The sequence below is a fragment of the Marmota marmota genome, unplaced genomic scaffold, assembly GCF_001458135.2.
Source record: "Marmota marmota marmota unplaced genomic scaffold, marMar, whole genome shotgun sequence".
Classification (NCBI taxonomy): Eukaryota; Metazoa; Chordata; class Mammalia; order Rodentia; family Sciuridae; genus Marmota; species Marmota marmota.
The window spans coordinates 136,306-146,074 of NW_026006593.1; the positions used below are offsets into that span (position 1 = coordinate 136,306).

Consider the following 9,769-nt stretch of genomic DNA (forward strand, 5'->3'; position numbering starts at 1 on the left):
AATCTTCAGTCGCTGGTTATCTAAGGTGCCTTTAAAATATAATCTGTTCACCTGAAGGCAAAAATGACTGACTATCTGTCTCTCTTGACTCATTCTTTATGGAAAATTTCACACACAATGAAAAGTAGGCAAAATAGGATAATTAACCTTCATATATATCAATCCAGAGCCAATCCTGCCCCTTCACTTTCTTTCCTCCTGTATTTAGAAGCAAATCCCAATTAGTATATAATTTTATCAATATATGTTCTACTAAATATCTCTAAAAGTTAAGAACTCTTTTAAGAGTAAGACCTAAAAATTCAAATATGAATGTTTGTTTATATTTAATTTGTACCTTGTACACTGTAATCCAACTTCTCAGCCCGTCTCTCTTTGAATTTGATTCAATCTTAATTGGCGTTGTTAGATAAAATACAGAATGCCTAGTTAAACTGGGGGCAGAAATATGCAAAAAAAATTATTATTGTTTATCTGAAATTAAAATTTGGCTTCATTTTTCTGTTCTGTATTTTATTTTCTGTGTGGGCAACCCTAGTGTCCACCTTTCATCATCTGAGTGCTGAACAGATACATTTTAGATAACTATAAACATGAAACACAGAATAATATTTAGCTTTCTTGAAACCTGATGATATTGAACAACAAAGAAGTGTTTAATAAACAGAAAATAATTTTTTAAAAGTGGGTCCTTGAAAGAACAAGACCCACTATGCATATGGCAAATGAGAGTCCCTCCTGACCAAAGTCTTCCCAAAAGGAGTGTCTGCAAGTACCAAGTCCACCCAGGACTCTGACTGTGAGAAAGGCAATGGCACCGCTCTCCACACTACAAGATAGAAGGACTCACAGAGAGGAGAAACCTGCAGTCTGTAGGCTGAGGTGTTCTTTTTCTAATCCTACTCTGAAGTGCAGCCATCGCTACACTGGCACAGTCAGCCGTTCCATCCATACGTGTTCATAGGTGGTCACAGTCCATTTCTGTTAGAGGCAAGCTCTCCTTATTAAGGTACTAATAAAAGATTTATTCCTTGCAAGCTCTGTTCTTCTTCTAAGACTTTACTTTTCCATTGCTCCTTAACTGAGAATAAACAACACAAAATATTTAAAGTACTGAACATGCCAAAAAAAACAAAGAGGGGATAGGAGAACTCTCCATTAACTAATGCCATACAAAGGCACATACCAGAGATATTTGGAGACAAATGCCAAGGGAAACTAGAGCAGGATTTAGGATGCAACAATTTGTTTTGCTCAAACTCCTAAAAGTCATTTTTTAACTATTTAAAGAATTATTTTGTAAAACTTCAAATTAAAAGTTAATTGATAACAATCTATTAACATATTTCTCTGTAAATTCAATATATTAGAAAATTGCCTTACAGATTGGTTTTTCATTGACTTATTGGCATGATTTTTGGTTCTTTTCTTTTTTCAGTTAGAAATAATATTTATTATCCCCTCCCCCCATGTACATATTACTTCTCAGAAACATGAAGATATTATCCATGTCCTCATCAATTACAATATGTAGAAAATAAACAACTCATATCCTGTCAACAATATATTTTCTATCTTTTTAAAACAATAGCCATTTTATTTTTTTATGTTAATTCAAGAATAGTTTCAAGTTTAATTTTTTGGATTAAATCAATACAGTCTTTGTTTACAGGTAACAATTTTCTGACAGAACCCCTCCCCCACCCCTAAAAATTCTATATCCTAAGTGATAAACTCTTATTGTACATTCAGCAAACTCTATATTGGAAAAGAAAAAGAAAAATTGAGATAGGTATTTACTCTCGTGCACAGTAATAAATCTAGCTGAGCTTCTACACATTGCTTTGTGATGATGTTTGCATAAAATAAATCACCTCTTATCAAGTTACAATGGTAATTTCTTAAAATATACATATGAAAGCAATACACTTAATCCAATGAAATTTTCTTCTAATTTTTAAGTCTGTAATTAAACTATCACCATAAGGACAAGCTTCATCCCAAGATGTTTCTCCTTACCCTCAGCTATTTCTCTCTGAATCCTGGAGTCCTCTCTCAGATCACATAGACATATATTAAATGCACAGGGGGTAAAATGTTTTAGCTTGCTGACATAATGCCCACATTTTAACTTTAAAATGTAAAATCAGAGTTAAAGCATCACTTAAATCGTACAGTACATTATTAAGCAACAGTGTCCCACAGACTCAGAATTCCCTACATTGGTTGTCCTCTTTGCACTTAATAAGTCTGTAACATGACTCAATCAAAGAATGTGCTTGTAATAGGCTGCTGGTGTAACTTTAGAATTAGCAGTTTTATACTGCGCTATTTTCAAATATGAGAAAGGCTATGAGTGGTATATGAACTATTAATTTTGTTTCCCATTACCTATAGGAGGAATTTATTCAAATAAAATTTTAGAAGACAAAATGAGAATCTCTATGCCTATATGTGATGCATATATGTATATATTAAACCTAACTAAAGTTTTACAAGCAATACTAACATAGTTCTGGTTACACATTCCTACAGACTTAATGATCTTAAAGATACCTGTAATAAAGTGGCTTATGCAAAAGGCAAAAGTTAAGAACGTGATCTATGAGATTTTCAATATCACTTCAAAAAGCTGTTTCTATCCCTCATAGGAGAAAACTATGCAACTGTTTATCTTAGGAAAAAATATAAAAAGATAATGCTATTATGTAAGAATTCACAAAAACTATAACTGTATATTCCATAACAGTCATACTACTTAAGGTAAATTACAATTGTGGTTCGTATTGTTTTACAGACATCACCATCACCTTTCCTCTTTTATAATGAGAGGTTTTATCTTTTTTTAAATTATTTAATGAGTGCCACAGAAATTAAAATTCCAGTAGCAACAAGTTAAACAATATTACAAAATAAGGCATTCTGTTTGCATATCAGAAAAGTAACAGGCTTAGTGCAGTAAAGTGAGCTCTTAACATTTCACAATTTTATATAATCCAAATATTATAAAGAAGGCATCTCTACCAAAAAGTCCAATTAATTTCTATTTTTCAGGGAAAAATAAAAACATAAAATTCTCAAAATTTGGCTATTTCTACCACTGCCATGAACAGAGACTGATCTGAAGTATTTAATAAAACCAGAAGACATGTGGATCAAAGTCTCTGACTACACAATTTCTAAGCCTGTAGGTCATACAGTAAATGATTTCAAATTATAGATTAAATCTAACTGACAAAGTCCCTGTAGTGTAATTTTAGGAGGGGAAAAAAACACATAAACTAAGGACACACGCACATGTGCAAACACATACAACCACACATGCAACATAGTAAACAGTTTCCTTAATTAGTCCTCCAGAAAGAACCAAAATTCTTTATCATGTCATCAAGCTGCAGCATGTGTAGGAGGGGCAGCAATGCAACCTTACAGCACAAGGTAGGAATCTGAATGAACTTTTAAAGAACTAGTACCTTGAACCAAAGATTTACAAAAGATGGACTCTAAAATACACATTTTAAAAAATTTGGACTTGATTGCCTGCTGCACTTTTACATTAAGTGTCACTTAAATAAAAATAGAGCATGAATTCAATATTCTACCACCTAAACATTTTAAAGCAATGGTTATGTTATCATCAACAATAAAATCAACAAGCACCTAATTTGGGTCTTTTGACACCTCTTAAGTTTATTATATGATAAAGTTCTTCACGGTTTAAAATATTGTGAAGAAATATATTTATGTATAACTATATTTATGTATACTTTGTACACATACTATGTATTTGACGTATCTATAAAGTCTGAATGTATGTATCAGTAGGATACCCACACATATGCAGGAACCCTAAATTGACTGGTGTGAAGTGTGGAATGTTTTCCCAGAAATGCTCAGAAATAAGAAAAGAATACTATTATGAATAACTGTAATAGCAAACATTTTACCTTTTTTACATAGTACTTGTTTTCCAAGAGGTAAATATGCTTTATAGATATTTCTTAGTATCTCTGTGAGGTTGGGCACTGAGGACACTATCAATTCTCATTTTCCACAATCAAGTACATGCCCAAATTCATATACTTTAAAAGTGGCAGAGTAAAATACAAACATTAAGCTCTCCCAGCTCCCAAAGTATTTGATAACCAGATCTAACAGTCCTGTGGTAATACCAAGATTTCCAATATTCAACACAACTTCTACCACAAAGGATTGATTTCTACATCCTCCTGTACTCGTGATTGTGCATTTTATGTATATCACAGGGAGAATAAAATGGTTTTTGGTTTTGCCAGATGAAAAAGTCTAACATGCAGTGTGATTATAATTCAGTGTAACTTCTCCAGTCTCAGTGCGACACAGCTAATTGGTCTACTGGGGATATGCAGTCAATGTCTAATCATGGCTGAAGAGTTCCTGATCCAAACAGCTACTGTATGATTACAAAGATAACCTACAATCTTGTATTGTCTTTTCTATCTCCATATAGGGTACACACATATAAATAAGCACTTTAGCACAAAATGTACAGTTAGCATCAGTTCATGTTCAAATAAACAAAGGCCTTAAGGATGAACTTTAAAGGCCAAGAGCTCCTCAGAGGGCATGTTGTTTAAAGACGGAAGATCTGGCAACTTTAGAGAAGGTTTTGTAAAAATAGAGCCTCGTTTGGATGGTTTTTCATTATTAAGGTCCTTAGTGCACGAATGAGGGTTTCCTACAAAGCTTACACAGAGTTGACATTTTCTATTCCAGATCAATCTGCAGATACTAGGACAACTGCGGTAAACAAACTCGTCTCTTCATCACTAAGCTGCAGGGCATTTAGCTTCTCACTAAATTCAAACATAGAGTTTAGCAGATCCCCTGCTCCCATTAGGTGTAAATCATCCATATTATACTTCTTTCCACTTAAGAAGGTGACAGTATGCTCTTTTGCATCAAATAATGATGCAAACTGTACTATTAAAATCTCAAAAGTCCCAGTTTTTAAAAGGTTGACCTGGTCATGCTGAGAGAGATCTCTGAATCCTGGAGTACGCTTTGCAAATTCCACCACTTCTTTCACTGCCTGAGTGAAGGTCATGGAAAATTCTTCCCAGATTCCATGCCCTGATTTATGTGATCCATAGATGGAGACTTACTCATTGGACAAACCAGAGGCATCCTCCCTCCAGTGTTGCACAGGTAACTATTCTTGTTCTCATTCTGAGAAAAATCCATCTATTGGAACTCTATCACATACTCTTTGAGTATAAGCATTGGAGAAGTTCATACAATGTCCATTTGCAATACAAATGGCATGCCCATTTGGGAAATGTATTATGTTCCTCCCTTTGCACTGTCCATTGAGATGCTGCTGGCTCTCACTGCAAGGAAAATGGCTGTTAAGCCCATTGCCACAATGGTCGTGATTTAAATTACACTGCTCCATGTTCCTGGGAATCCATTCTCCTCTCTGGGGCTGCATGCTCTCAGCTGAGTTTTCTTGCTGCTCTTGATTATACATAAAGGTATCCTTGTGGGCTCCTGTCACCATGCCAATCACCTCTTCCTTCGCAAAATCAGAAGAGGGAAGAGGAGAGCTTTTGATGTTTTCTTGCTCCAGCTGGGGCATCGGTTGCAGTTGTTCCTGGGCTGGTAAAGATGTCTGTTCATGATGTCCTACTAATGTGTCATTCTGCAAGTGACCACTGAACTGGCTGTTCATCATGATCTTCATCGCACTTTGCATTTCAGTTAGCATCCTCTGTTTTTCATGCTTAGGAATATGACCAAACCTTTGTCGACATTTCCACAGACAGACACTTTTTTAAGCGACACTGCTAACATCGGTTCCTATTCATTCTCAATATAGAGCAGTTTTCATTCTTCAGGCACTTCTTGCATTGGATGTTTTGCTGAATACTTCCCCCAAAGAAACCCTTACAGCCTTCACAAGTATGAACTCCATAATGGAATCCTGATGCCACATACCCACAGACTTTAGAAACAGTAGAATCATGCCATTAAATTTTGTCGCACCACTATGACTCTTTGTCATCCAGGAGCACTCAATTTGCTTGTTTTCATGGAACAATCTATTCGATCATTCTGCAGGATGCCTTCAATATTGGACAGATCCCCATTCTTGGGATTGCCATTGGTATCAGAATTAGAGCTATTTGGAGAACCTGGAACAGAAGAGGAGGAGGACTGGGAGCTATTCTCAGAACCCTCACCGTGACTAGAGGCAGGGCTAGAGGCCAAGCTGGAAGAACTGATATAGGCGATCACATCTCCCGCACTCACCTCCATGATGCCCTTGGGGAGGGGGCCAGGCCTGCAGCTCCCAGCAGAGGAGGCCCGCTACTGCTGCTCAGTGTGCGCCACCCCTGGGCTGGAGGCGGTGGTGGTCACTGGAAAGGAGGTGGGGGGGCTCATGGGCAGGGCTGGTGGGGGTGGGCGGGACCACAAGCCCCGCAGGCCACAGGGAGAGGGAGGAGAGGGAGGTAGTGACTGGCATGCAGTGCTCTTCCTGGGGTCCCTGACAACAAAAGCGGCAACATGGCGGCCTCCTGCAGCCAGTGCACCTCGGCAGCCAGGGCCAAATTTTGAGTCTTAAAAATCCAAATACTGCTATGGTAACTTCTTACTAATCACCTCATCATCTCCTATAGCCCACACCCACGTACCCCATATTTGCCTGGTAATTTATACTCAACTATGTAGGGAAAATTCCATGACCTGAATAGCAAGGGGGAGAAGATTCATTGCATGAGAAGCCAAAAAAAAAAAAAAAAAAATTCAGTGTTAACCTTAATTCTGCCCTTTTGCACTTTCCAATGATATCTGGGTCCTGTCTGCACAGGAATGCAAAGTGCAATGATCCTGAATTCCCTGTGAACACAGGGCACACCCAGGACCTCCCTCAGAAGTGCTGCTTCATTTTTAAAGAAAGATGGCTGTCCTGCCTCCTGGCAGCTGGCCATGCTAGAGCATCTTCCTTCTCCCACCTCACAGCTGAGATCTGCAGGCAACACAGCAGCTGGCTGGAGGCTGCCAGTGACTGCCAGGGTCACAAACCCACCCCTTGGCATCTGTGTGAATGTCCCAGCTGCAGAGCTGGACGTTCTCCTGCCTGCATGCTATTCAGTTCAACAAGACACTGGGTTCTCACTCGGGCTGTCCTGTACATCCACCAACACAAGGGACCCAATGGGCTTTTCTTACTCCTTCCAGAGACCCAACATTTAAACACAAAACACTGTTTTTTTTTTTTTCCTGCTTTCTTTTGTAAAACTGCATAGACTCTGGGGTACACTCCTCACTCACCAAAACACCATGAAATAAAAAGAAATGGGCCTCTTATGATTGCATTTTTCCCTTGCTGCTTCTCTTCAGTTCTTTCATCTGTCTTCACTCCCTCCTTCAGGTTTCTGAAAGTAACTTAGAAATCTTAATTGGATAAAAGGGCTTTCCCTCATGGCTGATTCTAGCACCACTAACCAAGTCCATTAGGAACACATAGTAGGGATCCCAGTTTGTCATCTCTGCAGCATGCCTGAAACCAACAAACAAAACCTCTGTTGTTGGAGAGGGACATGAGTTGAAATTTAATCTGAGTCCCTGGCAATGATTCCAAGCCCAGGCCACAGTTAGAAAATACATTCCTTCTTTTTCAATGATCACCATCATCTTTCTCCAGTATGTCTTCATTTTCCCAAACTGAAACTCTGAACTTATTAAACAGTAACTCTCTGTTCTTCTCTGTCCCCAGGCTCTGGCAACCACCATTCTTTTTTTCTGTTTCCGTTAATTTGATTACTGTAGGTACTTAATGGAAGAAGAACTGGACATCAGGTGTCCTTTGTGTCTGGCTTACTCACCTAGCATAATGCATTTAGGGGTCACCCAAGTTGTAGCAATTAGAATTTTCTCTCAGTTCTTTGGAACACATGTGCACAAGTGGAATTGGAGGATCATGTGGTAATTCTGAATCCAGATTTTTGAGGAGCTGCTATGTTCTTTCCATAGTGACTGTGCCATTTTACATCCCACCTGCTAAGGGTTCCAGTTTCTCCACGCCCTTGTCAACACTCTTTGCCTTCCATCAGTCCTAGTGGGTATGAAATTACATCTCATAATAGTTTTGATCTACGTTTTTCTCATGGCTTAATGGTGTTGTGTCATTCACATACCAATTTTGGAAAAGTGTGGATTTGCATTCTTTGCCCATTTCTTATTTGGTCTGTCTTTTAATATTGAGTTATAAAAATAGTTCATATGTTCTAGATAGAAGTCCCTTACCAGATATGATTTGCAAATATTTTCTGTTTTTATGCATTGTATTTTTGCTTTCTTGGTAGTGTTCTTTATGGCAAAAAGATTTTTAATTTTGACAAGTCAAATTTTCAATTTTCTCTTTGATTCCTTGTGTTTTAGATGGGTCATATCTAAGAAACTACTGCTTGATTGAAGTTTGTGAAGATTTACTTCTGTTTTCTTCTAAATTTCAGGGTTTTAGCTCTTATATTTAGGTCTCTGATCTCTTTTGCTCTGCTTTTTTATATGGTGTGAAGATGATGTCCATGTATGTCATTGTCCCCTATTTCACAAGAAAAGGCCATCATCTCCCTCTGTTGAATTTTCTTAGAACCTTTGCAAAAACCATTTGACCATTAATGTAAGATTTGTTTCTGTACTCTAATTCTATTCCATTGATCATTATTTCTGTCATCATACCAGTACCACACTGCCTCAATCACTGTATCTTTGTATTAAATTTGGCAATACTTTTTCTACAACTGTCACATACTCATTATAGAAATTCAAGCAATATAGAAAAGTACAAAGGAGATTAATCATCATTCAAATTCCCACCACCGAGAAATGCCAATCTGCATCCACACAAGGAGACAAGAAGCCTCATCACCTAGACATATGTTGTAGAATGCTCACAGGGCAAACTGACAGGCTGGTGTGGCTGTTCATTTCTGGGCTTTACTGATGTTCCATCCCCCACAATTTTTGGAATCAGCTTCAAAGTCCTCAAGGCCACTGTTCAACATGCAGGTTGGAGACACCTGCTTGATTGACATCTGGTTAGAAAAGCAGAGGGAAAAGAAGGCCAAGACTGTCTTGATAAGCCTGGCAGCAGGAGTGTCCCCTGGTTCTTACACCTGAGCAGAGAACAAACACTAATCCAATACTACTCATGCCCTCTTGGACATGGACTACTCATGCCCTCTTGAGTTGTAGCTTCTGGATGATGAGGAAGTATAGATGGGAATAAAGAACAGAGAGGTCAGTGTTAAGGGCTTGACCTGAGATGGGAGAGAGCTCCTGCATGTTCATTCCCATGTCTGATGGAGTCTGTGTGTCAGGTGGCAGTGTACAGGCCAGAAGTTCAGGGACAGGTATTGGTGGCTGATGAGAATAGGATAGGATCTGGTTGCAGGTTCCCCTTATGGGATGGAGGATGCTGGTGTCCAAACTCATACAGCAGTATGAGGTTCTGCATGTTCCCTGAACAAGGAGCTGAGAGGGTCTCTCCACAGAATTGATATGGATGTGTCATAACCACACTAAATGTCCAGGCAACCTGCAGGCGAGGAGCCCTTTCCAATGACCACCCTTGCTGAATGAGTTGTCCTCCTACATCACAGCCAGCAGTGAGCCCCTGGAGGCCAGGAGCCTTCGTGGCTATCTTTTAGCACTCCTTTGTGCACTCTTGTTCCTGATTCTGCTTTTTGCACTGGAAATCAGGACCAAAGCCTCTAGGTTTTGT

The 9,769-nt window shown here is 38.6% G+C and overlaps 1 pseudogene; it reads right to left on the minus strand.

Moving 5' to 3' along the window:
- Nucleotides 1-4,480: 4,480 nt before the first annotated feature.
- LOC107133554 lies at nt 4,481-6,396 on the minus strand (annotated as a pseudogene).
- Nucleotides 6,397-9,769: the final 3,373 nt, after the last annotated feature.